Here is a 26,172-nt window from a genome sequence, read left to right as displayed (position 1 = left end):
CAATAAACAGTTGTATTAGAAGATGCAATTATTTAAAGAAAGTACTAGTCAAAGAATATATAGCTTGAGAAATCAGATCCTAGTTTATGTGAAAGGACTATGACGCTCTCCAAACAGAAAATTACATTAAGGTAATTCACATTGGCTGCCCTGCTTTGCTTTTGTTATTTATTGGAGGATACTGTTCTACACAAGACATTAAAAGAACAGCTTGACAAGCAAAGTTAACATGGTAATACAGATTTCCTAGCTTTTTAGGTGAAAAGTTCCTTTCCTTGATTGCTGATCTTTGCAAGTGATATCTTCAGAGAACTCTTCATTCCCCAGAATAGATAAAAGGAGGAGTGACTTACTTCCTTGTGAGTATAGAGGTTTCTCAAGAAAGTTTTAAAAATAAAGGACAACCAATTTCCAGGTGTGGAATTATTGAGTAAACATGGAATTAATAATCACTGAGTGAACACAATTGCTAACAATAGTTTGGTAACAAAGCTCAGTGAGAATCCTTAACAAACCTTAGGTCAATAGTAAAACTTGGTTGAAAGGGGAAATTACAGCTTTTCTATACTCTATGTGACTGCTTGAGAAATAGAAGTAAAGATGAACACTATATTTGAGACTATACGTAGCATGTTTCTGTTCTACTTGAAAACTATCTGAAATATTTATAGCAAGTGCAACCATATAGCAATTTCCGGAAAAAGTATAACTTTTGGAACTGCAAGTTACCATCCTTGTGAAAGAAAAAAATATTTGACCAAACAAATAAACTACAATAGTAAATTAACAAGTATCTATCTACAAGGAATAGAAACAAAAACGCAATTCCAGTTGTATATGTTAAAGCTGGTAAGGTGATAAATGATTCTTGGGCCATTAATTGGTTCACTAAATAGTGGTCTATCTTTTGTATAATTGGAATTCCAGGAACTGAGACAAAGGTCACATGAGAAGCACCATCCCAGTCTGTAATATGATTCTGGTACGATCTTTGTTGAGAGGTTACAGGCTATGTATCTCTTGTTTCTTCAACTGTCAATGATCTATGAACATATTTTTGTCCTCAATAGCCCTGAAATGCAATCAGAAGTACAATCGTATGACCTATTAACAAAGCACAGCTAAAATTTCAGATTTCAGCAAAGGCCCTAAAATGTAAAAATACAGCAAAGACAAAACAATAGTTAATTTAATAAAAAAAACCAAGTCCTAATACCTATGAATATATACAAAGTATCTGAAAATCAATAAATATCCAAACATAAAATGCACCAGTACACCAAAGTAATATTTCATTCAGATTCAGTAGTTAGTTGTACCACTATTCTGTGAAACTCAAAAATTTCACATTGCTCATTAGGAAAAAAGTTAAGTGAAAATAAAACTGCCACCTATACAAGTGTACAATTCTAAACTGAAATAAACCAAAACAATTTTGATCACCTCACTTCAAAATGCAACTATTGGTAATTTACTATGAGAAAATATGTAGATCATTTGAATTTAGAAAAAAAACAAGCTAAATATCTCAAATGTAATGCATGGAATATAAAAAGGGGAATAGAGGAAAGTTATATTAAACTGCAGTCATTCAAGCAAGTGTAATGAATAGATGGCTGAACAAAGGCAATAAATTCAGGAAAATGCAATAGTTTTCACCTTAGCACACTTAAATAAAATTAGACTAATCAATAAAGAATAAGGTTATTAGTATTTCTAGTCTTGGTCATATATTACCTGCAAGATTAGGAGCAATCAGCTACCAGACTACCAGCTGCTAGAACGTATGAACAAGAAATTGATGTAACATTTTGGAAATTCCTTCTAAGTAGTGGTGTTTCTTTCTGTCTGGCTGTCTGTCCGTCCTTTCTTCCCATCCCAAAAGTGATTCTCTGTAAATGACTCGATTGCAAATAGAGTACCCTTTTCTGAATGGAAAAAGATGATAAGACAAGATAATATATGATATTTTGCTGTATTTCCTTCTTGGTTTTTATTTTTTTATTTATTTTTGTCAATTGCTTACAAGATAATAGGTATATAAGTAAAAACATAGTTATGAATACATGGATACATATAAGAAAAATAAAAAAATGAAACAATAGAACAGGGACGGCATGTTGGTGCGCTTATGCAGGCCCCCTACAGACCTCTTAGGAAAGGGGTGAGGTCAATAGTAGACAGTCTAAGGTTAAAGTTTTGGGGGTTTGGGGAAGAAACCACAGTCAGAGTATTCCAGACATTGACCACTCTTGCTGAAGTTGTATTTCCTGCAATCAAGTTTGGTGTGATTAAGCTTGAGTTTGTATCTATTGTTTGCTCTTGTGTTGTTATGGTTGAAGCTGAAGTATTCATTGACAGGTAGGACATTGTAATGTATGATTTTATATACTATACTTAGATCGGACCGAAGGCGGCGTAGTTCTAGGTTTTCTAGGTCTAGAATTTCGAGTCTGGTGGCATGAGGTATTCTGCAATGAGTAGAGGAGTGGAGAACTTCTTGTGGAATATTTCTGGACTTCCTCAACTGTGTTAATATCAGATACGTAATGTGGGTTCTAGACTGATGAGCTGTATTGTTTTGTTGGTTCATGCCTTCTGCTTCCATTACATATATTTGCTCAGTGATATTTTCTTCATATATTTTCTTTAGACATATATTTAGGTTCCTAAAGAAAATTAAACCTTGTTGGCTCTTGTGAGAATGGAATGGAAAGGAGGATTTAATTATATCAGAAATGCTGCATAGTATGAAGAACTTCCAAAGCTTGGTAGACAATGTAATCATTGTTATGGACAGCAGGGGGCACACCTGGCTTAAACTGGAAAAGTAATCCTATGGTAGTGTGTCAGCAATATGGTTCCCACAGTAGTACTGTCTGCTGCTTTAAAGGCTCCAAAACAATATGGAAACAGGAGAAATTCTACCAGGTATATGTACGAATCCATATAACTGCAAAAGACCATGCTTGACTCTTTCTAATTTGCCCTTATCCAGAGATTTCTATTTTACCAGCCAACAGAAAGTAGAATGATCTCCAAAAGTCAGATTTGCTTCACTTTTTGTTTCATACTGCTTTGCAAGTTGTGTTGTTTTATAATGTGTAAGACTGTTTTATTGCTCTCCCCACTGCAATTGAGCAAGAACTGCCATATTCATTAGGGATGATATCACTGCAAAGGGGGCTTTACAACATGACATAATTCTCACATTTTCAATATATTTGCAGTCTGCATTTTGAAGTTGTGGATGTAATTCATTATTTTTTATCAATACAAATTATGGTGGGGGTTAATAGTATATGGCACATTACCCTCTACAAAGTGAAGTCATCAGTTCCTCCTGCTCAGTAATATTGATGTTGAATTAATCCTGGAAAGCAGATTTGCATCATTTTAGACAAGGGTTTTCTTGCTGGTAGAATCCAGTTTCAGTCAGAAATATAGGAAATACATTGTCATGAACATTCTATGAACACATGCAAATGAGATCATCATTTCATTTGTTTACAAGTGAAACAAAGAAGGATGGATGCCATTCAGATTCAAGACCAGAATCCCTTATCTGGCCACTCCAACTACTGAATAATGTGAGTGTCATACAACTCCAGAATGCATAATTAGGATTAAAACCATGTTGTTAGTCGTGAAGTCTTGTCTGACCCATCGCTACCCCATAGATAATGTTCCTCCATAACTTCTTGTCCTCTACCATCCCCTGGAATCCATTTAAGCTCACGCCGACTGCTTTAGTGACTCCATCCAGCCACCTCATTCTCTGCCATCCCCTTCTTTTGCCTTCAGTTGTTCCCAGGTTAGGCTCTTCTCCAGGGAGTCCTTCCTTCTCATTGGTGAGAAAACCATACAGTTAGTTTAAAAAAAAACCATAAATATAATTTCAGAAGGGAAGAGTTCAAGTGCACATCAGGCAAGACAGCAAAAGAAAGAGGAGGATAAAGATTACCTAATTTTATAGTCTATTTTGCAACCTGCTTTTTGGTTTGGATGAAAGTGGTTTTGCTGAGGAGGAAAAGAGCCTTAGAGGAATGTAACCTGGGATTTAATAATAAAGTTAATGCAGATTTCAGAAAGTCATTTTGTGAGATATGCCATATTATGAATATGGAATAAATATAAACCCAGGTTGTGCCTCCAAATATCTTTATAGAACTCTGCATAGGAAGCATTCTATAAAAAAGAAACAGCAGGCAAAGGAAACTGGTTAACAAACCAAATCTAGTAATACAAGAAGATGAACTTAAGATGTAGTCAAGAGAACAATTGACTACTAAAGTTCAAGAAGTTTTTACGTAGATAATGGGAACTGAACAACAGGAGATAGAATTTGAAAATTAATTATGTACAAACGGTGAATATGTGGTTGCAAAAATGTATAAAAACGTTAAGATTTATAACAAGAGGAACAAGAACTGCATGACAAAACTTTGGTTATAATACACAGAAATGTGGATAAATGGGATAAAATTCAAATTATGTTATAATTTAAGACTGATTTTAATACAATGATGTATCTTTAGTATATGACACTAGAGAAATTATCAAAGATGCAGAAAGTTACTTCTAGCCAATGTTGGAAACCTGAAAACTATGAAGGGACATTTTATAATGCATGGTGGATTTAAGCAAAAATAGAAAATGATACAAAAGAAAAAAAGCAATTGATACAATTACACATACCCATGCAAAGTTTTTAAAAGATTAACGTTTCTCATGTAGTTCTCATATGCAATATGCAATATATGTATGTATGTATGTATGTATGTATGTATGTATATGTTTTCTTAAGTTTTCACGGGTACTTACATGTATGGTATTCAGCTTTGTTCGGGTATTTTCCCACGTCATTATAGTTGTGGTTTTAAAGTTGTAGCAACGTTCATCAGGCTTCTGTGGGAAAATACCCGAACAAATCTGAATACCATATATATATGTTTGCAGTTGGGACTGTCTATCTAGTGCCAAGTAATAAAATAATTTAAACTAGCTACTTCTCAAGAAATACAGTTCACAGAATATTTTGTGTGTAACCTTTCTTCAGGCAACGGGTGCACTCATGAAGGGGTCTGCAATTGAAAGAAGATTGCCATGCCAAATAGAACGCACTATCAGATTTCCTTTCCATCTAAAAGTGCAAATGTATTAATGAACAATGCTAGTTTCAGATCAGTGGGTGGACAGCTTTCCTGTTAAGGCCATGAACTGCTGTTTGATACTGATTCAGTTGGTCAGATTTCCTGTGATTACTTTAAGATATGTGTGACTTAAAGGAAGTCTCCAAAAGTCTATTTTGCATCTAAGGACTAACACTTTTATCAGCCAACTAAATCAATTTTAATAATTCTGGGTTGTATTATAAGACCTGAAAAATCCAATGTTCTCAAGCCCATTTTTCCCAAAGGAAGGAAGATGAATTCAAAAGGGGAAATCAATGAATGAATACTTAATTATTGCTCTATGCATTGATTTTCTTCTGCAAATATGTTGCTTGTGGCCCCTCCATCCTCCGATTAGGTTCATTTCAAGGTTGCTATCCCAGCTGTTGGAAAATATTATAAACGTCCAGGGGGATGAATGTATACTCATGGAAAAATTGTCAGGTGGGAAGGGTTTGTATCTCTTATTTATCTGACCAATTCTCCTCTACAAATGATACCTCCTTTGCATTTCATATTTGGTAATAACACATGCCTCCATGCCAATGGCTGCATCAGAAATAATACTCAAAGGGAACTACCTCATCCACTGCCCTGGCGCCATAACTGTTTTATTCTCATATAATGCCTGAGACTTCTACGTAACTGGCTTATGTGATTACTTTAAGATATGAAATCCAGATGAATGACATGTGTTGAAGTCATGGTGAAATTAATGACTGATTGTATCATAATATGCCCTTTTGGGGCCATATACTGTCAGATATGATATGAAATCATGATACGTTAAACACCCTAACAGTCCTACTTTCTTTTGGTATTGCTGTACAGTTTTTAGTCATATGTGTTAGATAATCATTTAGGAAGCAACACTTTTCCTTCTGGGGAGGTGAAGTAGAACCTAGAACTAAGGAGAAATTTTCCTGACGGGTAGAACATTAATCAGTTGAATAATTTGCCTCCAGAAGTTGTAATTGCTCCAACACTGAAGGTTTTTAAGAGGAGATTGGACATTTGTTTTTCTGAAATGGTATAGGGTCTCCTGTTTGAGCAGGGGGTTAGACTAGAAGACCTCCAAACTTTGTTATTCTGTTATTTTTAAGTGCTGAAGAAAAATCAAGTTACAGGGACAGTTTGTCTGCACCACTTTCCATCATCGTACTAGAACCCAATGATATACTTAGACTAAGCTTCTTTGTTATCTTGACAGGAGTGCAAAACATACAGGCATGTAGCCAATTGCATTCATCTTACAGCTCCCAGAAGCTGTTCAGCCCATGATTTGAGGGCATTTTCGTATTCCTGGGGACAGAATGAGTGCCTTGCAGATGCTTAAAACACCATTTACCGTTAAATATCCAAAACTCTTTCCCAAAGCAGACCTTGGTTTTTGGGATGTGGTGCTCGTTGCCATACAAAGCCTTCAACAACTCATGACAGCACTTTCACATCCTTACTCTGACTTGAGCATTACTTGAATCTGCTCGATTTCCATTTCTTGAGAAAAAAAGGTCAAGTGAGAATTATCTAAAAGATTGATCAAGGCAGTTTTTTAATGGCAGCTGCTTTTACATGGGATCGTGTTAGGCCAAAAGATAACCTCTTGACCAATATATGGATGACCTGTTAATGCCATTATTTCCCATTTTTCCCACCATATCATGTTTAAACTTACAATTTAGGAGATTTTGAGAGGGACTGTTAGGTATGATGTCTAAATCTTGGTATTTGGAAGGGGGATGGAGCGTATGCATTTTTGTTCTTGGTTTGATCCCCTAGTACCAAAAACTAAGAGATGAAGGATGCTGCCTATGATGACAAAATATTGAGCAATTGAGTTTGAAGTTAAAATGTTCACTGCAGCATTTGCTGCCACTGAATAACCTAACACTACCAACGATAATAACATGATTTTACAGATGCATTTGAAGATATAATGCATGTTTTTCAGTCTAATCACTTGTTCTTATCCACATAAACTATGGGGACTTTTTGCAAAAGAGGAAATGGGCATCTGAGTCATCAGGCTCACACCTATTCCTGTGGGCATAAGAACAACTACTTTTTTCATCTTTTGTTGGGCAATATTTTTTCACCTCCTCTTCTGCTCTCTGTGTTTTCTGTTCCTTCATTCTGTTCCTTTTATGTTCACATAGAATAAATGGACAGAGAAAAGGAAATCAAATATTGGAATAGCTAATTGACAGGTATATGATGGTAATGTCGGGAGGGAGAAGTTCTGATGATTTATGATTTCTCCTTCATGTAATGTCTATTTGGTTCAAGAAAAAGTGCATTGCCTAATGAACCACCTGAAAAGAACAATTTGAAGCCATAACTGCCCAACTGTTTAGTTTATTAATTTCTTAGCATAACCTGACATCCCAAGTGTTTCTTAGGGACTTTCCCTCATTCCTTATAGACTTTCCATAATGTAGGATCAGCATGATCCTACATAATGTAAGAGTATGAAACATTATTACCAATAATTACCATTATTATGTAACATTATAAATAGTCCTTGACTTACAAGAGTTCATTTAGTGATAGTTCGAAGTTACAGCCACATTTTTAAAAAATGACTTATGACCATTTTTCACACTTACAACCTTTGTTGCCTTTCCATGATCATGTGATCAAAATTCAGATGCTTGGTAACTGGTTCATATTTATGAGAGTATGCAGTGTCCCAAGGTCATGTGATCACCTTTTGCAACCTTCTGACAAGCAAAGTCAATGGGAAAGCCAAATTCACTTAACAATCATATTACTAATTTAACAGCTGCAGTGATTCAGTTAACAAATGTCATAAGAAAAGTCATAAAATGGGGCAAAACTCAACAAAGTTCTCACTTAGCAACATAAATGTTGGGCTCAATTGTGATCATAAGTCAAGGACTACCTGTATTACCAAAATCTCCCACCTTGGTCAGGTTTGATGTCTTCCTTCGATGAAATAGGAAATAGAAATGGCTTCTAGTCACTGAACTCCTGTATTAATTGGCTTCTCAGGCAGCACTATGTAAACACTGAAAAGCCATGCAAGAAAATGAAGCATTAATGTCTCCTGGGATGATCATTGTTTATTTTTTTTCTGGCTACAATCTATTAAGTTTTGCCTGATGTTTTCAGAGGGTGAGAATGCCAGTAGACAACATATTTCTCTCCAGTCCCAATCCTTAGATCATGGAAAGTTGATACTGGTGGGGGGAGAAAGCAGGAAGATTTACTCCTGTGATTTTCCAAACTAGGTCATTTGCAATAAGCACTAGGTGATCATATATAAGGCCTATGTTTATGTTACTTTAATTAATCAAATTTCTATCTCACAATCACAAATGGATTTATGCAGCACATTTTGGTGAAACTTTGCTGATCTTTAGCAGTATTGCTATATATGCCAGTAATTGCTCAATACCTCAGCAAACCTGAATGAAAAATAGCTAACTTTTATCATTTACTACAATGACTGTCTTTGTATCTCAAAATTCCTTAGCCTCATTCGTTCCCAGCTACCACACTCCAGGCACTACTTCAGCATGAATTGCTGAACTACAGCCAGAATTACGAGGCCTTAAAATTGGGGCTATCATCTCATGACTTCTGTTAGTGTTTGGGGATAAACCCCCTAGCAGAGTGTGCAGCAGCAGTCAAACCAGGCAGCCAAATGAGAGTGAGGCTGGGCCCTAGAGTATACACACACTTGAGACAAAAACACTGTTTGTGGTTTTTAAATAGGTATTTAATTCATACAGAGATTAAGAATAGTCATTCAGTCCATATGTCAGTATCCAGTTTATCAATCCAGTTATCAAGTCCATTTACAGTAAATACAATGTCCTTATCTGCTTGTAATCTTCTCTCTATGATACCTTTCTCACCAAGACAATGCTGAATCCTCAGCTCACTAGGCAAACAGTCCTTGTGTTCAGGTGAAATGGTATCTGGCACAGTAGCCTCAAGGTAAGCAGATAGACCAACACAGTAGGCAGCAGACCAGGAACAGTAACCAGGTGCATGCAGAAGCCGGACTCATACAGTTGCATCCAGAAGCCGGGCTATTACGTTTCCCTCTACCTATATGGCTGTCTGCAACCGCACCCACAATGACATTGCAGTTTCTAGCTTTAAAGCTACATAGCACTTAATCCTAGGTTTACATATTTATTCAACCCAAACCAGTTGGAGTATCCATATACCCAACATTCTCCCCTTTTGGGTGACATAAATATATAACCTTTACATTCTAAACCCATATTTTTGACAACTCTGTAGATGCTTAATAGCACCTTGGGCTTTAGTAAAATGATCAGCTACATTGTCCTCCGACATGCAGTATTCCAGCTGTATCAATTTACTCTGTACAGATTCTCTTACACTAAGATATCTCAAATCTGTATGTTTACTTCTCGTTTTAACTGCAATATTAGTGGCCATTTTAATTGCTGCCTGATTATCTTCATGTACAACTATAGGGTAATTTACAGTTATACCCATATCCTTCAACATTTGTTTGTACATAATCAACTCAGTACACAATAAAGATAAACAGGAGAATTCTGCCTCCATAGTAGACAAACTTATATGCTGTTGCCTTATAGACTTCCAGCCAATTAATGTCTTACCCAGCATTATGGCTGTTCCTGAAGTCGACTTTCTAGTATCTCTTTCTGATGCAAAACTAGCATCTGCATAAGCACTCAATATGAGATCACCTTCTGGTTCTAAATACAGTGCATGGTGTAATGTTCCTTTAAGGTATCTTAGGATTCTTTTCAATGCATTCCAGTGACATTGAAGCGGGTCATTATTGTGTCGAGCCAGCTGATTAATACTAAAAACAATATCTGGCCTTGACCAATTGCTAATATATGATAAGCTACCAATCAAAGATTGATACAGTTCCTTATCAAACTTGGGACTTTGAGTATCGATTTTGCAAATATCCTGACTCATTGGAGTCTTTGCAGGCTTACAAAGTTCCATTTTATAATCCATTAGCAATTTAGATATCTTATCTTCTTGAGATATCTTATAACCCTTTTGAGTTCTCAGTATATTCAAACCTAGATATCTCTTTATCTCACCTAATTGCTTGATTTTTACTTTCTTGGCTAATGATGCAATTATTTCATTTGCTTCATCATTAGTTTTAGTAACCAGAGCAATATCATCAGTAAACAATAATAATAATGATATCTTCCCATTCTTTTCTCTCTTAAATAGACATGGGTCAGCTAAACCAGCTTTAAATCCTATATTGGTCAGTTCCTTTACAATATACTGGTTCCATTCATAGCCCGATTGTTTAAGACCATAAAGGCTCTTCTTTAATAACCAACAATCATTATCATTATTATTTTCTCCTTTAAATCCATTAGGCCTTTTCATATACACAGTATGTCTTAGTGGAGCATGCAAGTAAGCAGTTTCCACATCTAAATGGTTAAGTATATATTTCTTGCTTGCTGCCCACACTAAGGCTGCCCTTAACGTTGCTGCTTTAAGACTAGGTGCAAATACTTCATCATAGTCTTTTGCACTTTGTCTAAAGCCTTGGGCTACTAACCTTGCCTTATGGATTGTGTTTCCATCCTTATCTTTTTTTATTTTAAAAATCCATTTGCAGCCAATGGTTTTTTCATTACTAGGTAATCTCACGTTTTCATATACCTTCATATCCTTCAGAGACTTCAATTCTTTATTAATTGCTGCATACCATTTTTCTTTCTCTTTAGAAGGATATCTTTTAATCTCATCCACAGTAGATGGAATTCTATTTACCTGGCACACTGTGTTAGCCTGGTATCTATCAGGCGGTCTAGATATACGTGTAGTCCTTCTGGGTATTACTGGGCTTGGTTGAGTTACTACCTGGTCCTCATCTTGCTCAGCTATTTCTTCCTTTTCTTCTTCTATGGGCACAATCTCTTCCTGTACTTCTTCCTTTACTTCTTTCTTAAAGTTACAGGGATACTTAATGGGATTTCTATAGGATTCAATAACCACTTCTTTATTGGTATCCTGCTCTAACTTATCCCATCCTACGTGCTCTAGAAATTGGGCATTAGCACTACATAACACTCTAGATGTGCCTTTTTCCCAAAATCTATATGCCCTATGGTTAGCTTGGTAACCAACGAAGAATAATTGTTTAGCTCTATGTTGCCCTTTACGCCTGAGTTGTGTAGGGATATGCACCCATGCTGGTGCACCAAATGTGTGCAGGTAACTCAAATTAGGCTTCCTGCCATGCCACATGGTGAATGGTATTTCACCAGTGGTTGAGTTAACCACATTATTTAATAAATGATTAGCACACATTGTGGCCTCCCCCCACAAAGAATCAGGTAACCCAGAATCAGTTAACATAGTACGGGTCATTGCCTGCAATGTTTGGCCTCGCCTTTCAATATATGCATTGTGCTGTGGTCTGTATGGTGCAGATGTCTTATGAGCTATTCCAGCTGCCTTTAATCTATTCTGGAATTTGCTGTTAACAAATTCCGTGCCATTATCTGCCACCAAGGTTATCAGTTGCCTTTTAGTTTTCCTTTCAGCAAACTTTAACCAGTTGAAGAAATGTTGATATGTTTCAGTTTTGCTTTTCATTAAGTAGCAAAACCCATATCTAGAGTAATGGTCCATAATGCTCAGTATATATCGAGCATCCCCCATACTGGGTTTCTTTGGACCTATAATGTCTGCAAATACAACTTCTAAAGGTTCTTTAGTTTTAAAACCATTTAGCCTATTTGCAGGCATTATTTTACTCTTATCTTCACAACAGACATTACAATGCAAATACTTATCACAGGGCTTTAACCTTATCCCTTCAGATAACTCTACTGTACGTTTTAGCATTTTAAAATTTACATGCCCCAAACGCCTATGCAATAAATGGATACATTCATCATGAGGCTTGATATTATTAAATACAGTTTGTGCCTCCCCTTTCTTACCATCATGTAAGACATACAATGCTCCATTTAAAGCTGCAGTTACCTTTTTGTTATCCCTTTCCAGTGTGCACTTATTATTCTTAATATCACAATTGCTAAACATGGCCAGTTCAAAGGATTTCTTTGGCTTCTTTAAATTCTGGCGTTTTCCTTTTTTGCAGAATCTTGCCAAATGTCCTCTGCCTCCACAATTAAAACACTTTTTAATTGTGTATGCCGTTGAAGATAACTTCTCTTCTTCCGGGTGCTTTCCTTTACACAGCTGGTTTCTCTCAGGCCTTGAAGATAATTTCTCTTCCTTATGTTTATCTTCCCTCAGCTGTTTACGTTCACTCCTTCTCCTGGCTTCCTCTAATAGCCTGCCGGTAATCTCAGTTACTGATAAACTGTCTTTTGGCAATACTTCCAATGCAGTCACAAAATCATCATAGCTTCGATCCAAAGAAGACAGTATAATGTATACTTGTTGCAACTCATTAAATACAAGCTCTTTTTCTTGCAGTTCTTGAAAAATGCTTTTCATACAGTTTAAATGAGTTAACATGTCTCCATTTATCTCAAGATGTGTTCTAAACAGCTTCCGTGTAAGATTGATATGAGCTCCTACACTGTCTCGAACATAAATCCTTTTAAGACTATCCCAGCAGTCTGCAGCATTTTCCACTCCACGGATATGAATGAGTTGCTGGTCAGACAGGGTGAGACCTATGATGCACAAAGCCTGCTCATTTTTTCTTTCATAGTCCTGTATCAGTTTATAATCCTCTTCATCATTAGGATTTAAGTTTGATACATCTGGTGGGTTTGTAATTATGTCCCACAAACCTTCTCTTCGTAGCAGTAAACTACACTTCATTGACCATGAAACATAGTTTGTTCCATCTAGTCTGGCTATCATGGACAGACTTGGCAAATTTACTTGTGCCATTGCTCTGCAGAAAAATAACTATTTAACAAACAGTTTGTCTTTACAGCAATGTGTAACTCTTGACCAAAACTCTCACTGGTATAACCTGGTTAGCTAGACTGTGCACACTGCTGGGCCCATAACCAATGTTAGTGTTTGGGGATAAACCCCCTAGCAGAGTGTGCAGCAGCAGTCAAACCAGGCAGCCAAATGAGAGTGAGGCTGGGCCCTAGAGTATACACACACTTGAGACAAAAACACTGTTTGTGGTTTTTAAATAGGTATTTAATTCATACAGAGATTAAGAATAGTCATTCAGTCCATATGTCAGTATCCAGTTTATCAATCCAGTTATCAAGTCCATTTACAGTAAATACAATGTCCTTATCTGCTTGTAATCTTCTCTCTATGATACCTTTCTCACCAAGACAATGCTGAATCCTCAGCTCACTAGGCAAACAGTCCTTGTGTTCAGGTGAAATGGTATCTGGCACAGTAGCCTCCAAGGTAAGCAGATAGACCAACACAGTAGGCAGCAGACCAGGAACAGTAACCAGGTGCATGCAGAAGCCGGACTCATACAGTTGCATCCAGAAGCCGGGGCTATTACGTTTCCCCTCTACCTATATGGCTGTCTGCAACCGCACCCACAATGACATTGCAGTTTCTAGCTTTAAAGCTACATAGCACTTAATCCTAGGTTTACATATTTATTCAACCCAAACCAGTTGGAGTATCCATATACCCAACAACTTCAAAAATCCAGGCATCCACTAGCAAACAGATACAGAACATTGTAATTGTTTGCTCTCATTTGGGAGGCATCTGGATTTTTACAGTCCAGTTATGAAAGCCCTTATAAAGTGCTAGAAATGAACAAGTTGCTTTGCAGCACATTCACTTCTCATTTGGAAAAACAAGCTAAAGCTCACTGATATGACATGACATGACATGATGATATATGATATGATATGAGATATGATATGAGATAAAGTGGTCCATGAGCAGGGAGCTTTGGAAAGCATTAATTATGTTGTCTGTCAAAATGATACTTGCACCTATTGTATTTCGGAAGCTTACAAAGTCAAAGCATTTGTGATCAAGAAGATGTTGGTTGTTCTGTCCTCACTATATGTTAGTCTGTGTGCAGCTTGACATGCAGCTAAACCTTCCTATTCTCCAATAAAACACACTGTGTGGGTAGATCTGGATGCTTTATTGAAAGATCAGGATATGGTGAAACTGGGGAGAATAGGAATACATACAATGAGAACCAAATATAAGATAGGCAGTATTGAGTTACTGTTGAACGTAACAATTAATAAATACTCACCAGCGATGCTCTGTGTGTGGGATGTGGGTTTGTCCTTGGATGACCATGTGCCACAGATTAAAATGGATTCTTTTTTGTGCTTCTGTCTTCTCTAAATGCTAAAGGAAATGGAGTCTGGCTTCCCAGCATGCACTTGTTTTGAGAGTGAGGGCTGATGGGTAAAGAGGTGGGTCAGCTTCAAAAAATATACTTGATATTTATCTCTCCAGCCACTAGATGGGGTTAGAGAGCAACAACAGTATATAAAGATATATGTTGGGGCATATTTGTCCCTCCGGCCACTAGATGGGGCTAGAGTGCAACAACAGTATATAAAAGTTATTTGTTGGGGCATGACTTTGGTACATATGACTTTCCATATAATGTAAACATTGAAAATTGCTTTCCTTTCTATTTATTCTTCAATATAATATAGGTTTTGTAATATGGAAAATGTGGCTTCACACCACCTATGTAATATTGCATGCTAGAGTGAGCCCCCTTTCTCGAACTTCTGTAATCTCTATACTTTTGGGTTGGATTTATTAATTTACTACATTTGTGAGCACTAGATTGATCGAGAGGAATCTGTATGTACAAATGCACAGAGGATACTGCTATTGTTTTTGAGCCTATAGAGATGCAGAAGACATCAAAGGAATACATGTGAATCAAAATAAACCAAAAGAAAATTAGATTAATCTGATATGTCCACCAAGGTCTACTAGTGTCTTATGTTCTTTTCTGCTGGAAACACAACCCTTGCAGTTTTGTTCTGGGACTCTATTTATCTAATGTGCTACTGTAATGTGCTACTCCTCAGTGTATCAGAGCTTTGTAACTCACATAAGCCTTGAAGTGATCCCTCCTCGATTGGCTTTGATTTCCCATTTTTGAACTTAACCAATGGAGCCTGAAATGGATGCATATTCTCCTAGTACACCAAGTATATAAATTCATATACAGAAAATACATTTTAAAAATAGATTTATTTTCAGGTATCTTTTGAAGAGATTAATCCAGGCTCTCTCAAACTGATGCTCTCCATATGACATTTTGGCTGAGAATTCTGAGAGTTGTATTTCCACAACACCTAGGACACCTTGCTACAACTACAAATATTAGCATTGGTGTTTTGATCCCTCTTATCCTTCTGATGTTGGATAACTGAGTTGTAAAAGATAGTTTCAAATTTCAATTGTTTCACAGTTGTGGAGAATATTGACGCTTATTTTATACTTTTGGAAAAAATGTAATGTGAATATATTATTTTGTATGCTCTTGCAGTGCACATATTTAATTATAGTTTACAGTACCCATAATACCAAGGTTATAAATATTATCTTTAATTTTTTTTCCTCAAGTGAGTCTTCCTCAACCTGTTATCTTCCATATATGCCAGATTCAAAATTCACACATTAAAAATAATTGCATTTATTTTCACAAAAGCCATCAGTAACAAAACACACAATAATATCAAGACATTATCATTCAAACTAATTCCATCCAAAATTTATCCAGATTTTGTTCTATTGAGCTAGGCTAAACTGATAAGTTTAGGAAATATTACAAAAGAAGGCAATGGCAAAGTACTTTCATAGGAGAAGAGAAATGAGGGAGGATTAAAAAAGAAGAAACATTGACTTTTTCTGATGAATGATCTCTTATTTGAAACTTTTCTACTTAGCTAGAGATAATTGGGGAGTGAACTTGGGAGCTTCCGCATGCAAAACAGGTGTTCCATGAGAGATAGCATTTATCTCAAGGGGGCGCAACTATTATAAAACTTGAATTGAACTTGCTGTCTACAGTTTGGTATATAAATGCAAAGATATGTAAGTTGTTTATTTTAAACACTAGAAAAATTCTGAACATTTTTCATTCGATTCAAAATGGTTTGACCAATAATTAATAGGAACTATTTCATGTTTACATTGCAAGTGTATACATTTCCATATTGCACTATTGTCAAGAAAACTACATTAACATTAACGTAGCATATCCCTGAAGTCACCAACAGTTAGCTTAGATTGAAGGAGACTTGACTTTTTCTTTACCTTCATACTTTACAATTCAAAGACATAATAAAGTATTTCTTTCAGAAAAAAAGAAATGTAACCCATCAAAAAAAATGAAATGTACATCATTTCATTTTCCAAAACATTTGAAATATGACAAGAACAATTGCTGTTATTATACCAGACAACTTGAAATATCATCCTTTCAGGGCTATTTCCCTACCTAAACAGAAAAATAGAATGACCATGGGTGGATTGCTATTATTTTGTTTTTAAAATTAAAGAAGAAAACATCATTTTAATAAAAAAAAAGATGTAGGGAGACAAACACTGTATAGATGCTTTTTATTTAACAAAGGATGCTTTCGATGACAACATTTATGGCTGCCATTCTTTAAGAATATTCTAGTTTTCACTTATTTTTCCTCAGCTTAAATAAAGGGACATATAGCTGTCCATGTTGTAATGCCAGTTTCTCCATATAAATTGGCACATTCTTCATGGTTTCTCCTTGTGTTTTATGCATAGTGAGAACAATTTCCATGTTCCAACATTAATGTTGCCAAGAAAACTACATTAATGTATCCTTGAAGTCACTAGCTGTTGAGTTCAAACTGATGGAGACTTCACTTTACATGTATCTTTTACAATTCAAATACATAGTATTTTTTTGAAAAAAGAGAAATGTAATCTTTCAAAAGAAAAATAATCAATTGAAATGTGTGGAAATTTTATTTTTTAAAACATTTAAATGTAACAAAAGCAGTTGCTTTTGTCAGATCTGTCAGGCTGTTCTATTCATTTATTTAAGTTTCAGCATTCTTTGGCCTTTTGCCTCAGTTTTCCAATCTGTGACACAAGGACTAGAATATTTTTCTATCTGTATTCAGTGCAGGAATAGAACATCTACAAATATTAAGCCTTTAATACAAATACATATACACATAGAGGGACATACATGCAGAGAGAGAGACATATACATGCTGAGAATGATGTATGTAAAATATAGTAAGGGCCAGATTTTTTTATCATCATGACTACCCAAACATGTCTTTGTTTCCATTTTATGATTCTCAAGCATCCAGGTTTACAAGCAATTAGGCTGTGTGAGATTCAAAATGGCTAGATTTTGTAGCTCATTTTAAAAATAGGAGTATTTTACACAGTTCCCTTATACAATATTTTCTAAAGCCTCTCATCTGCTCCTTTAGCTCTTCCATCTTTGCCCTGTGGAATCTCCTTCCACGTTCCTTTCTCAACAGCCTCCACCCCACCCCAATAGGTAAGGAACTGGAAAGAACCCAGAGGGCATTTCCCCACCCCACCCCAGAAAGGGCCTGGAAGTATTGTTAAATACAACAGAGGAAGGAGAGAGGAAGACAGAGAGAGACAGAGAAAGAGAGAGAGAGAAAAAACCTGAGCACAAAAGAGAGGAATGAAAGGATAAGTAAAGTCAAACAAAAAGAAGCCAGGCTGAAACAAAAGACATAGAACAATATCCCTGAGGCAAGAGGCTCCCAAACAATAGGGACAGTGACAGCCATACAAAGGCAGCAGTGTTTGCAAGTAGACGTTATCTCACACAGCCACTGGCAGCCTCGGCCCCCAGCCTACTCTTTTCAGGGGGGTGCTCTTTGTACAGTGCCGAACAAGATTCTTTGCATGGTTGCAGATGGAAAAATGGAAGGAGAAAAACTCCAGGTTGATTGATCGTTTCCCTCCCCTTTCTCTGAGATCTCTTCATCCTGGAAGCAGGTAGATCTCTTTTACAAGGAAGTGTAGGAAAGAGAACAATTTTCCTTTCTTTGTCACAGTTTTTTTTTTCTATAGGTGGCTCTTGTGTTTTGACAATTTCAAAGCATAACCAGGTACAGAGGCTTGGTAGCAGGCTTCATTCCCCATACACTTATTATCTCATGTGAGTCTCACATGCTCGGATATGATGTCTCAGCAGAAACAAGCTACCTATGCATGGCTATTGGTTTCCTGTAGAATTTTAAATCTTACCTTTTGGCAATTATGATAGAGAAAGCCCTGCTATGATAGGAACTCATTAGGTACTAAATACACTGAACATTTCCTAGCAGACTGATGGGAGACTAGCTGGATCAGGCCTGGAAATTACAGACTAGTTTTTCTCAGTGTCAGGAACTTTAAGGTATATGATCTTCAACTCCCAGCATTCCCCAGCCAGCAATTCTGGGTGCTGACGTCCATGTACCTTAAAATTGAGAAGTTTGAGAAATATTATTATAGGCAATGTCATAGTAATGTCCTGGGGTTGTTCAGTTACCTTAGCTATGTTGACATATTTTTCCTTGTGTTGCTTTGCTCATCAGCACACCAAGTAAAGATGCTGGCCACAGTGATATACTTAAAACTCCAACTATTTTTTATTGTACAGCACACAGATATTTGCACTGTTGTAGCTGCTATCTTGAGGGTTTTTAAAAAAATCATATGCAGTACACACTCCTGGAGCCATAAAAAAAGGTTTGCTCTTATTTTAGAGGGAAAATCAGCAACCCTCTATAGTTAAATCCTTCAAGTTGCTAGGGCATATGTCATAAAAATGTGTCCAGAAAAAGAACATGGATTTCGATAAAGCAAATGTAGCAGAGATAATAGTGAGACTGAATGAAAGCTGGGCAGTTATTATTAATGACCCCTGAAGAGCCCAAAATTATATACATACACACAGATATCAGCCTAAATATTTGCAGGGAATGTCATCCATTATGAGTCCCTTACTTGACCATTAAATATTTATTTATTACAGTTGTTTATATGCCACATCAATTGCAAAACTCTGAATTATTTACAATTTAATAAAAATCAAATATACAACAAAACAGTGAGATGAAATAAACAAGCTGGTAGAGGGCATCCTAGGTCATCATATATTTTTTTTGAAATGCCTCCTAAATGAAATGTTTTCATCTGCTAAATGGAAGGCCAATAATAAGGAGTCCAGGTTGGTGGCAACCATAGGATTTTCCTCCTTTTGTTAGAATAATGAAAACAGTATTGTAACATTGTGCTCCAATCTCCACCTCTTTTGGGGCTTTTGTTATGAGACTGCTTTTGTTCACCTCTGCTCCACCATGTCATTCAACCAGGTGTATCTGTAGGTAAAGTACTTCAAAGCACTAGGGTCCTCCAATTTGGTCCTCCTCCTTTTCTGAGGGCTTGGGACCTGGAGGAGCCTCTCTTTTGATGATTTCACAGGGCGGGAAGAAAAGGCTACAACAGTCCCATGAAGAGCTTTATAGATAATTCATCTCAGTGCCAGAAATCCACAAAGAAATTGTGTTCTGCCAAGGATCAAAATCAAACCTAATTCTTGCATTAGATGGCAGTAAGCCAGAAATAGACCAGGGGTAAAAAAAAAAAAAAAAACAGTCTCACTGGGCAAGGAGTTAACTAATCAAATCATAATGGGAAGTAAGCAGGAAGTAATCCCGGAGCTAGTGTTAAGTGTCAAAGTAAAATTAAGATATTGTTAGGTAGGATCACAAGGCACACAATGAATCCTGTGTTCTTTTTTTTCAAATTGATGTGCTATGAACTATAGCCAGGTTAGAAGCAAGTCAAGAAAGCAAAAAAGCAAGGCCAGGAAAAATTACATTAAAAATGTAATGACTCTGGGTTGAACTCAGTGGTTGTGTTCACATTTGTTGTTTCCTGAGCTTGCTTTACATTTTTACAGTAATTAATTAAAATGTTTAATGGGTTCACGCAACAAGCTAAACCACAAGAAAAATCAACCAAATTTGGTGTATTATATGAATGCATATGTTAAGTTTTAATTGGTTTGCTTGATTTAGTTAGAGCAACAGATAAGACTTTGTGACTCTCCAGATGTTGCTGAATCACAATTCCCAGCATCATTTAGTATGGGTCATATTGGCCAGGGATGTTGGAATTAATCCAGTAATATCTTGTTCCTCTGTTTCTAGGCTACAGCAGAGAAATAGGGGATTACTAATTATTTGAGTTTTGATAAGTGCATGGTGGTAATAGTTTAGATCTGACCAATTTGGTGGTTTTCTGTATGGATTTATTAGCAGGTTGGAGATTTAAAATGAGATATGCTATTTAAAATTATCCATGTCTTATGAAAATTACTGTCAACTTAATTAGGGAAGGAATGTGAGTACAGTACTTCTTAATTCAGTCAGTGGCAGGATAGCTCCACCAACCTTTCTGGCAACCGGGTCCAGCATAAAAATGTAAATAAACTAAAAGCTTTATTGGGTAACATCAAGATTAAGGACATGAACAGAAACCCAGAATAAACAAGCTCTTTTTAAACATTGGATTTAATCAGTGTTTCAACATCCTCAATATGAAATTCACATTTTGATAGTATAATATAAACAGCCCAGAGGTACTTCAGTAAGTATAGCAAAGGTGTTGACAAATAAAATAGTAAATGTAAGTTTAAGTATTAAAAGAGTTCACAAGCAGACACATATAGGCAGTCCTTGATGTACGACCACAATTGAGCCCAAAATTTATCTTGCTAAGTGAGAAATTTGTTAAGTGAATTTTGCCCATTTTACATCTTTTCTTGCCACATTTGTTAAGTGAATCACTGCACTTGTTAATTACACAGTTGTTAAGTAAATCTGATTTCCCCATTGACTTTGCTTGTCAGAAGGTCGCAAAAGGTGATCACACAATCCCAATATACTGCAACCGTCATAAATATGAGTCAGTTAAGCATCTGAATTTTGATCATGTGACCATGTGAATGCTGCAATGGTCGTAAGTATGAAAAATGACCATAAGTCACTTTTTTCAGTGCCATTTTAACTTTGGATGGTCACTAAATGAACTGTTGTATGTCAAGGACTACCTGTACCTGAGTTGAGGTAAACCAATCTCTTTGGTTCCCATGAAGGAGTTCCTAAACACGTTCCTCACAATCTCTACAATGCACCATTTCTGACAAATGGCAGTCCAATCTCTTCTTGAAAGTCTCAAGTGATGGCGCTCCCACAATGAAAGAAAGAACAATGAAAGAAAGTAATAGTGACTTCTGAAAGAGTTATCACAGCCACTACTCCTTCAGCTAGGAAATACATGCACACAGAATAAATTATAATAATAGCACCGTAGCTAAAATCATTTTCAATAGAATAAAACAAATACTCTTCAATTTAATAAAACAAATACTCTTCACAGTATTACTCCCTAGTCTGTTGTATTTTTCTTAGATCTTCAACTCTATCTTTGATTAGAACTATTCTTTTCTGGATTTAAGCCAGCCTTAAGATGTTTCCAATATTTCTCTAAAAGAAATGACATAAGCTATTAAAAGCTCACCTGAGAAGGATATCTTCTTGTTCCAGATCAGTCGCTTAGAGTTTGATGTTTCAGTCTTTCATTATTTCTATTTACTACTCTGATGGATGGGTTAAATGTGATTGATAGATTTGGGTGTTTTTTTTAGCTCCTGTGTCAAAACCCCTAGTCCCCGTGTGTATAGACAGCAATATGTAGTAGCTATATGTAGAATAATAGAATTATAGAGTTGTCTAAGCCATCAGCCACAATCCTTTGGTTGGTGCAGGAATACAAATTAAAACATTCATAGTAAGGGCTGTCCAGCCTTTTCTTAAATTTATGCATCCACAGTCAAACCATTCTTAATTAGCAAAGCTTCAGTTTTGTGATGGTGGCAAACAGTTCTGACCTTTAATGTCTTTGAATAGGGCTGCCATATCCCTAACAGTCATCTCAAGATTAAATATACAGACTGCTTATTGTAGGACTTCTTAAAGCAAATCTCAAGTCAAGTAGCTAGCGCAATGTACTACTCTATGGCCATCTTTTATGGCAAATGTATTAAGCCTAGAGTTGTGCTTATATGTGAGACAAAGAGTGGGATAAGGAAGGGGAGGGAGAGAGAAAGAGAAAAGAAACAGATAAATATGTTTCTTGTGGAAAAAGATTTAATTAAATTTGATGTAAAGGAAGACCTGCACTATGGCATTTTGAAACAGACCTTCGGTGACTTCTGCTAGAAATGGCCCTGGTTCATCAATATATCTAAATTGCTAAAATGAAAGAGCTTATTTAATTCAAAATGATCAAAAAATGCACATTTTTAATAAAAACTAAAGAAGATAATCCTCATGAATTTTTTACTATATGTCACTTTGATGAGGACATTAGCTGCATAAGATATTCTTCAAAACAATTGCTAGACAACAGAAAGCTATTAGAAGATTCCAAGAGACGGCATAAATATATACTGGTCTACATGTTTGCTGAGCACATATCTAACTCACTCTTTATAGCTTTTTTTAGTTAGATATACAGTACATCCTCCTGTTCACATCCATGCTACAAGTTCCTTCAATGAAGGGGTACCATCTTGTAGGACCTTGGAAATTAACCTTCTCTATTACGATGTCTGCTCTTTGGAACATCATCTCCCTGGAGTTTGGATTAGCCTGATTCTACCAGACTTTAGGAAGGTCCCCAACTATGGGGGACAGATTGTCAGTTGGACCTGCTCAGGCCAGACATGCCCTCCTATCTATTAAGATTGAGAAGAGACTGAGAAACATGCCACCTTGCATCTCTGCTCCCCCACTCCATCCCAGAGTGCCAGTGCTCTGGGATGTGGGGAGTGTGTTTTACCAGTGCGCCCAGAAACAGAAGGCCACACATTTCCCCTCCTGTTCTATTTGCCACCTGCTGTGCCTGAAGGGAAGAAGAAAAAACAGAGAGGGTGTTATTTGAGAATACGAACCCGCATTGTATATTTCGACTTTGAAAAAGCTTTTAACAGTCCTTTGCCAAAGACTCCTGAGTAAGCTTAGGAGTTGTGGGCTAAGAGAAAAGCTTGTCTTAAGTGTAGCTGATCAGTAAAGAACAGCAAATAGAGGCTAGGAATAAATAGAACAATAATAAATAAGATTTCTAGACGTGGGAGGATACTCCTGGTGATGGAGTTTTGTTCTGTTTTCTTGTGTGGCTGAAATGGAGGCAATTGTTGCAGCAATTTTCTAGAACAGTATTGGATAGAAAGCAAGGGAAAGAGCATTTTACAAATTTGTTTTCTTCTCTCTGAAGAATTTAAAAATTTAAAATTAAGAATAGAAAGTATTTAGGTTTTCTATCTGATAGGTTTCTTGATAATACATCTTTAATTTTAGTTTTGGTTCTGTGGGTATTCCATTTTGAATGCATAATCTTTAACATCTTATTTTGTGGGAACCTACAGTACTTACAAGGTTAACCTAGATCTGTACATATGCAAGCGAACTCTAAACCTAGTGTTGCATTGGGCCCTCCAATTCCTTAAATTGGCTCAGAAGCCTCAGAAGAACACGTTGCTGTCAAATCTTGATTTACAGTTCTGGGGGACCTCTCCAATTTCTGACAGACAAATGCACTGAACTTGAAAAGATTCTTCAAGCAGGCTACATATTCATTATAATTATTTTAAATGTGGGGAAAGAAAATGAATGCTTTTAATATTAGAGACCACTAGAAATGTTCCCTATCAGTTCCAATCTCAGAAGCAACCCAACCCATACAAAAGGGTTCAAGCTTTCAAATTGACATAACACTTTTCTGATCTTGATGGTGTTAACTACAAGATAGTACATCCTGTTGCTAAATGTGGTGGTTTCCTTAGCTTTTTACAGTGATTGCTGACATGACTTTGACAAGAGACAAATGTGTAGATTATGCCTGCAAAGGAAGCATTAATCATACATTATTATTTTGTTACTATCAAACATTGGAACATTCATTGAAACTAAGGATATGTTGGTATATATAAGAAATAAATTTTAAAATATGAAAGATGTCTCCAAGTTACTAACATAAATTGTGCTAAATTAAAAAGGATTAATTAGAAAAGGATAACAGAGTTGGGGGGGGGGACCTTGGAAGTCTTCTAGTCCAAACTATTACTCAAGCAGGACTCTGTATTGTTCCAGACAAGTGGCAGTCCAGTCTCTTCTTAAAAGCCTCCAGTGATGGAGCACCCATAATTTCTGAATGTTCTCATTGTTAGGAAATTTCTCCCAAGTTCCAGTTCCTTCTCTCCTTGATTAGTTTCCATCCATTGTTTCTTGCCTTCTGGTGCTTTGAAAAACAGGTTGACACCCTCTTCTTTGTGTCAGCCCCTCAAATATTGGAACACTGCTATCGTTGTCTCCCCAGTCCTTCTTTTCACTAGACTAGAAATACACAAGTCCTGCAACTGTTCTTCATATGTTTTAGCCTCCAGCCCCCAATCATCTTTCTTGCTCTTTTCTGCACTTATGCTTATCCTCCATTAAGGTGGTTAGTAAATATTAATCTAAACAGATAATGAAACTCATTGGCAGATACAGAAGAAGTTTTGTACAGCAGAAAAAATACCTGTTGTATACATGTTAAATAATGCAAATTAATATAGGAAGCAAAAGCATCCTACATACATTTGTGTTTATTCTGTATGACTATATGCATAGCAATTTTAACTTCACTTTGCATAGTTAGAAAATAGAGCTGGACTGCAAAAACTGAATTATCACTAAATGGGAGCAGTTAAGTTTTTGTATCTCTTTGGTGCCAGCTATAGGTCATCTGAAGTTTTTCAAGTCTAATTTGGTAAACCAATCTAATTCCTTCAGAAAAAAAAGACACTTTTCTATTCTCTATATAAAACAGGGGCAACCAAAGTCAATTTACTGAAGTAGAGCAACAGAAGTACAGCAGCAAAACCACATTATGGTTCCCCCAAATTACTTTCCTCCTTTTGGCATGTCAGGCAGAAATTCCCAGAAACATTTCTCACTATTCTTAATAAAAAATACAGCAATTACAAATTTAAAGACTATTAATTTGCTACCTTTTTATGATATTCCAAGCTTAACACTTGAAATAGATTCATACCTAATAATAGGTACCATTTTGGTGGGCACAATAACAGGAACATGAAAGGAGCCCCCAACTGGGCATTTCCCAGGCAATGGTGATGTCACCAGCTAATCCTTTCAACCCGGAAGCACCTTGGTACTTCCAACATGAATATGATATGATGCAACCTGATAATAGAGCTGGCTCTGAGATGAACAGTTACTGAGCTAAAATTTTGCGTTAATTTTACCATTGTGTATAGAAAGCTTCCTTCAACGGTTACCAAGACACCATATACTAGGCTAGCAAGGAATACATCACCCTGATCCCTAATACTTCATTGCTCACAGTTTCCCCCCCAAATCTGCTGACTCAAACATATATTGTCCTGTAGCAGAGATGGAAAGTTTGTGTACCATGTTAGCATAGCAAAGCTATCTTGAAGGTTCAATTACTCTGGGTTCAGGCCTGTGGTATGAGACGAAAACTGCAACTGATCCTCTTATGCAGTGGTCCCCAACCTTTTTTGTGCCACGGACCGGTACTGGCATCACAAAATGATCCGCGGCCCGGTACCGGCATCAGCACGCATGACAAGGCAAGGCGAGCCGAGCAACCGGCCAGCCAGCCGTCCCCCGCTTCTCCCCGCCACCTTCAACTCCTCCTTTGTACCTTTGTCGATGGGCTTCACTTCGGGATGGCTTCGGGACTCGGCTCGCCTTGCCTTGGGTGCTGAAAGAATCCTTGGCCTTAGTTTCCTTTGAAGCCCCCCCCCCTCCTTCAATGAAACTAAGGCGTGAGGATTCCTTCAGGACCCAAACGCCGCTTTCCAACCGGAAAAGCTCACCCGGAAGCACTTTCTTGTCAAACAAGATGGCGGCGCCCAGCAAACCAGCGGCCCGGTAGGAAATGTTCCACGGACCGGGAC

General features: G+C 36.8%; 1 long non-coding RNA gene across 1 annotated transcript; it reads right to left on the bottom strand.

Moving 5' to 3' along the window:
* Positions 1–1,743: 1,743 nt before the first annotated feature.
* Positions 1,744–14,491, bottom strand: LOC148126097 (uncharacterized). Its single transcript, XR_015742823.1, has 4 exons — positions 14,377–14,491; positions 8,099–8,203; positions 3,315–3,373; positions 1,744–1,928 (listed from the first exon to the last, which is right to left on the bottom strand). It is a non-coding gene; the product is annotated as an uncharacterized LOC148126097 (long non-coding RNA).
* Between the last annotated feature and the right edge of the window lie 11,681 nt (positions 14,492–26,172).

This window comes from Pseudonaja textilis, chromosome 3, assembly GCF_049901715.1.
Source record: "Pseudonaja textilis isolate UNSWEBS1 chromosome 3, rPseTex1.2, whole genome shotgun sequence".
Taxonomy (NCBI): Eukaryota; Metazoa; Chordata; class Lepidosauria; order Squamata; family Elapidae; genus Pseudonaja; species Pseudonaja textilis.
The sequence above is the reverse complement of the archived record's forward strand: the minus strand, read 5'-3'. Positions and strand labels throughout refer to the sequence as shown.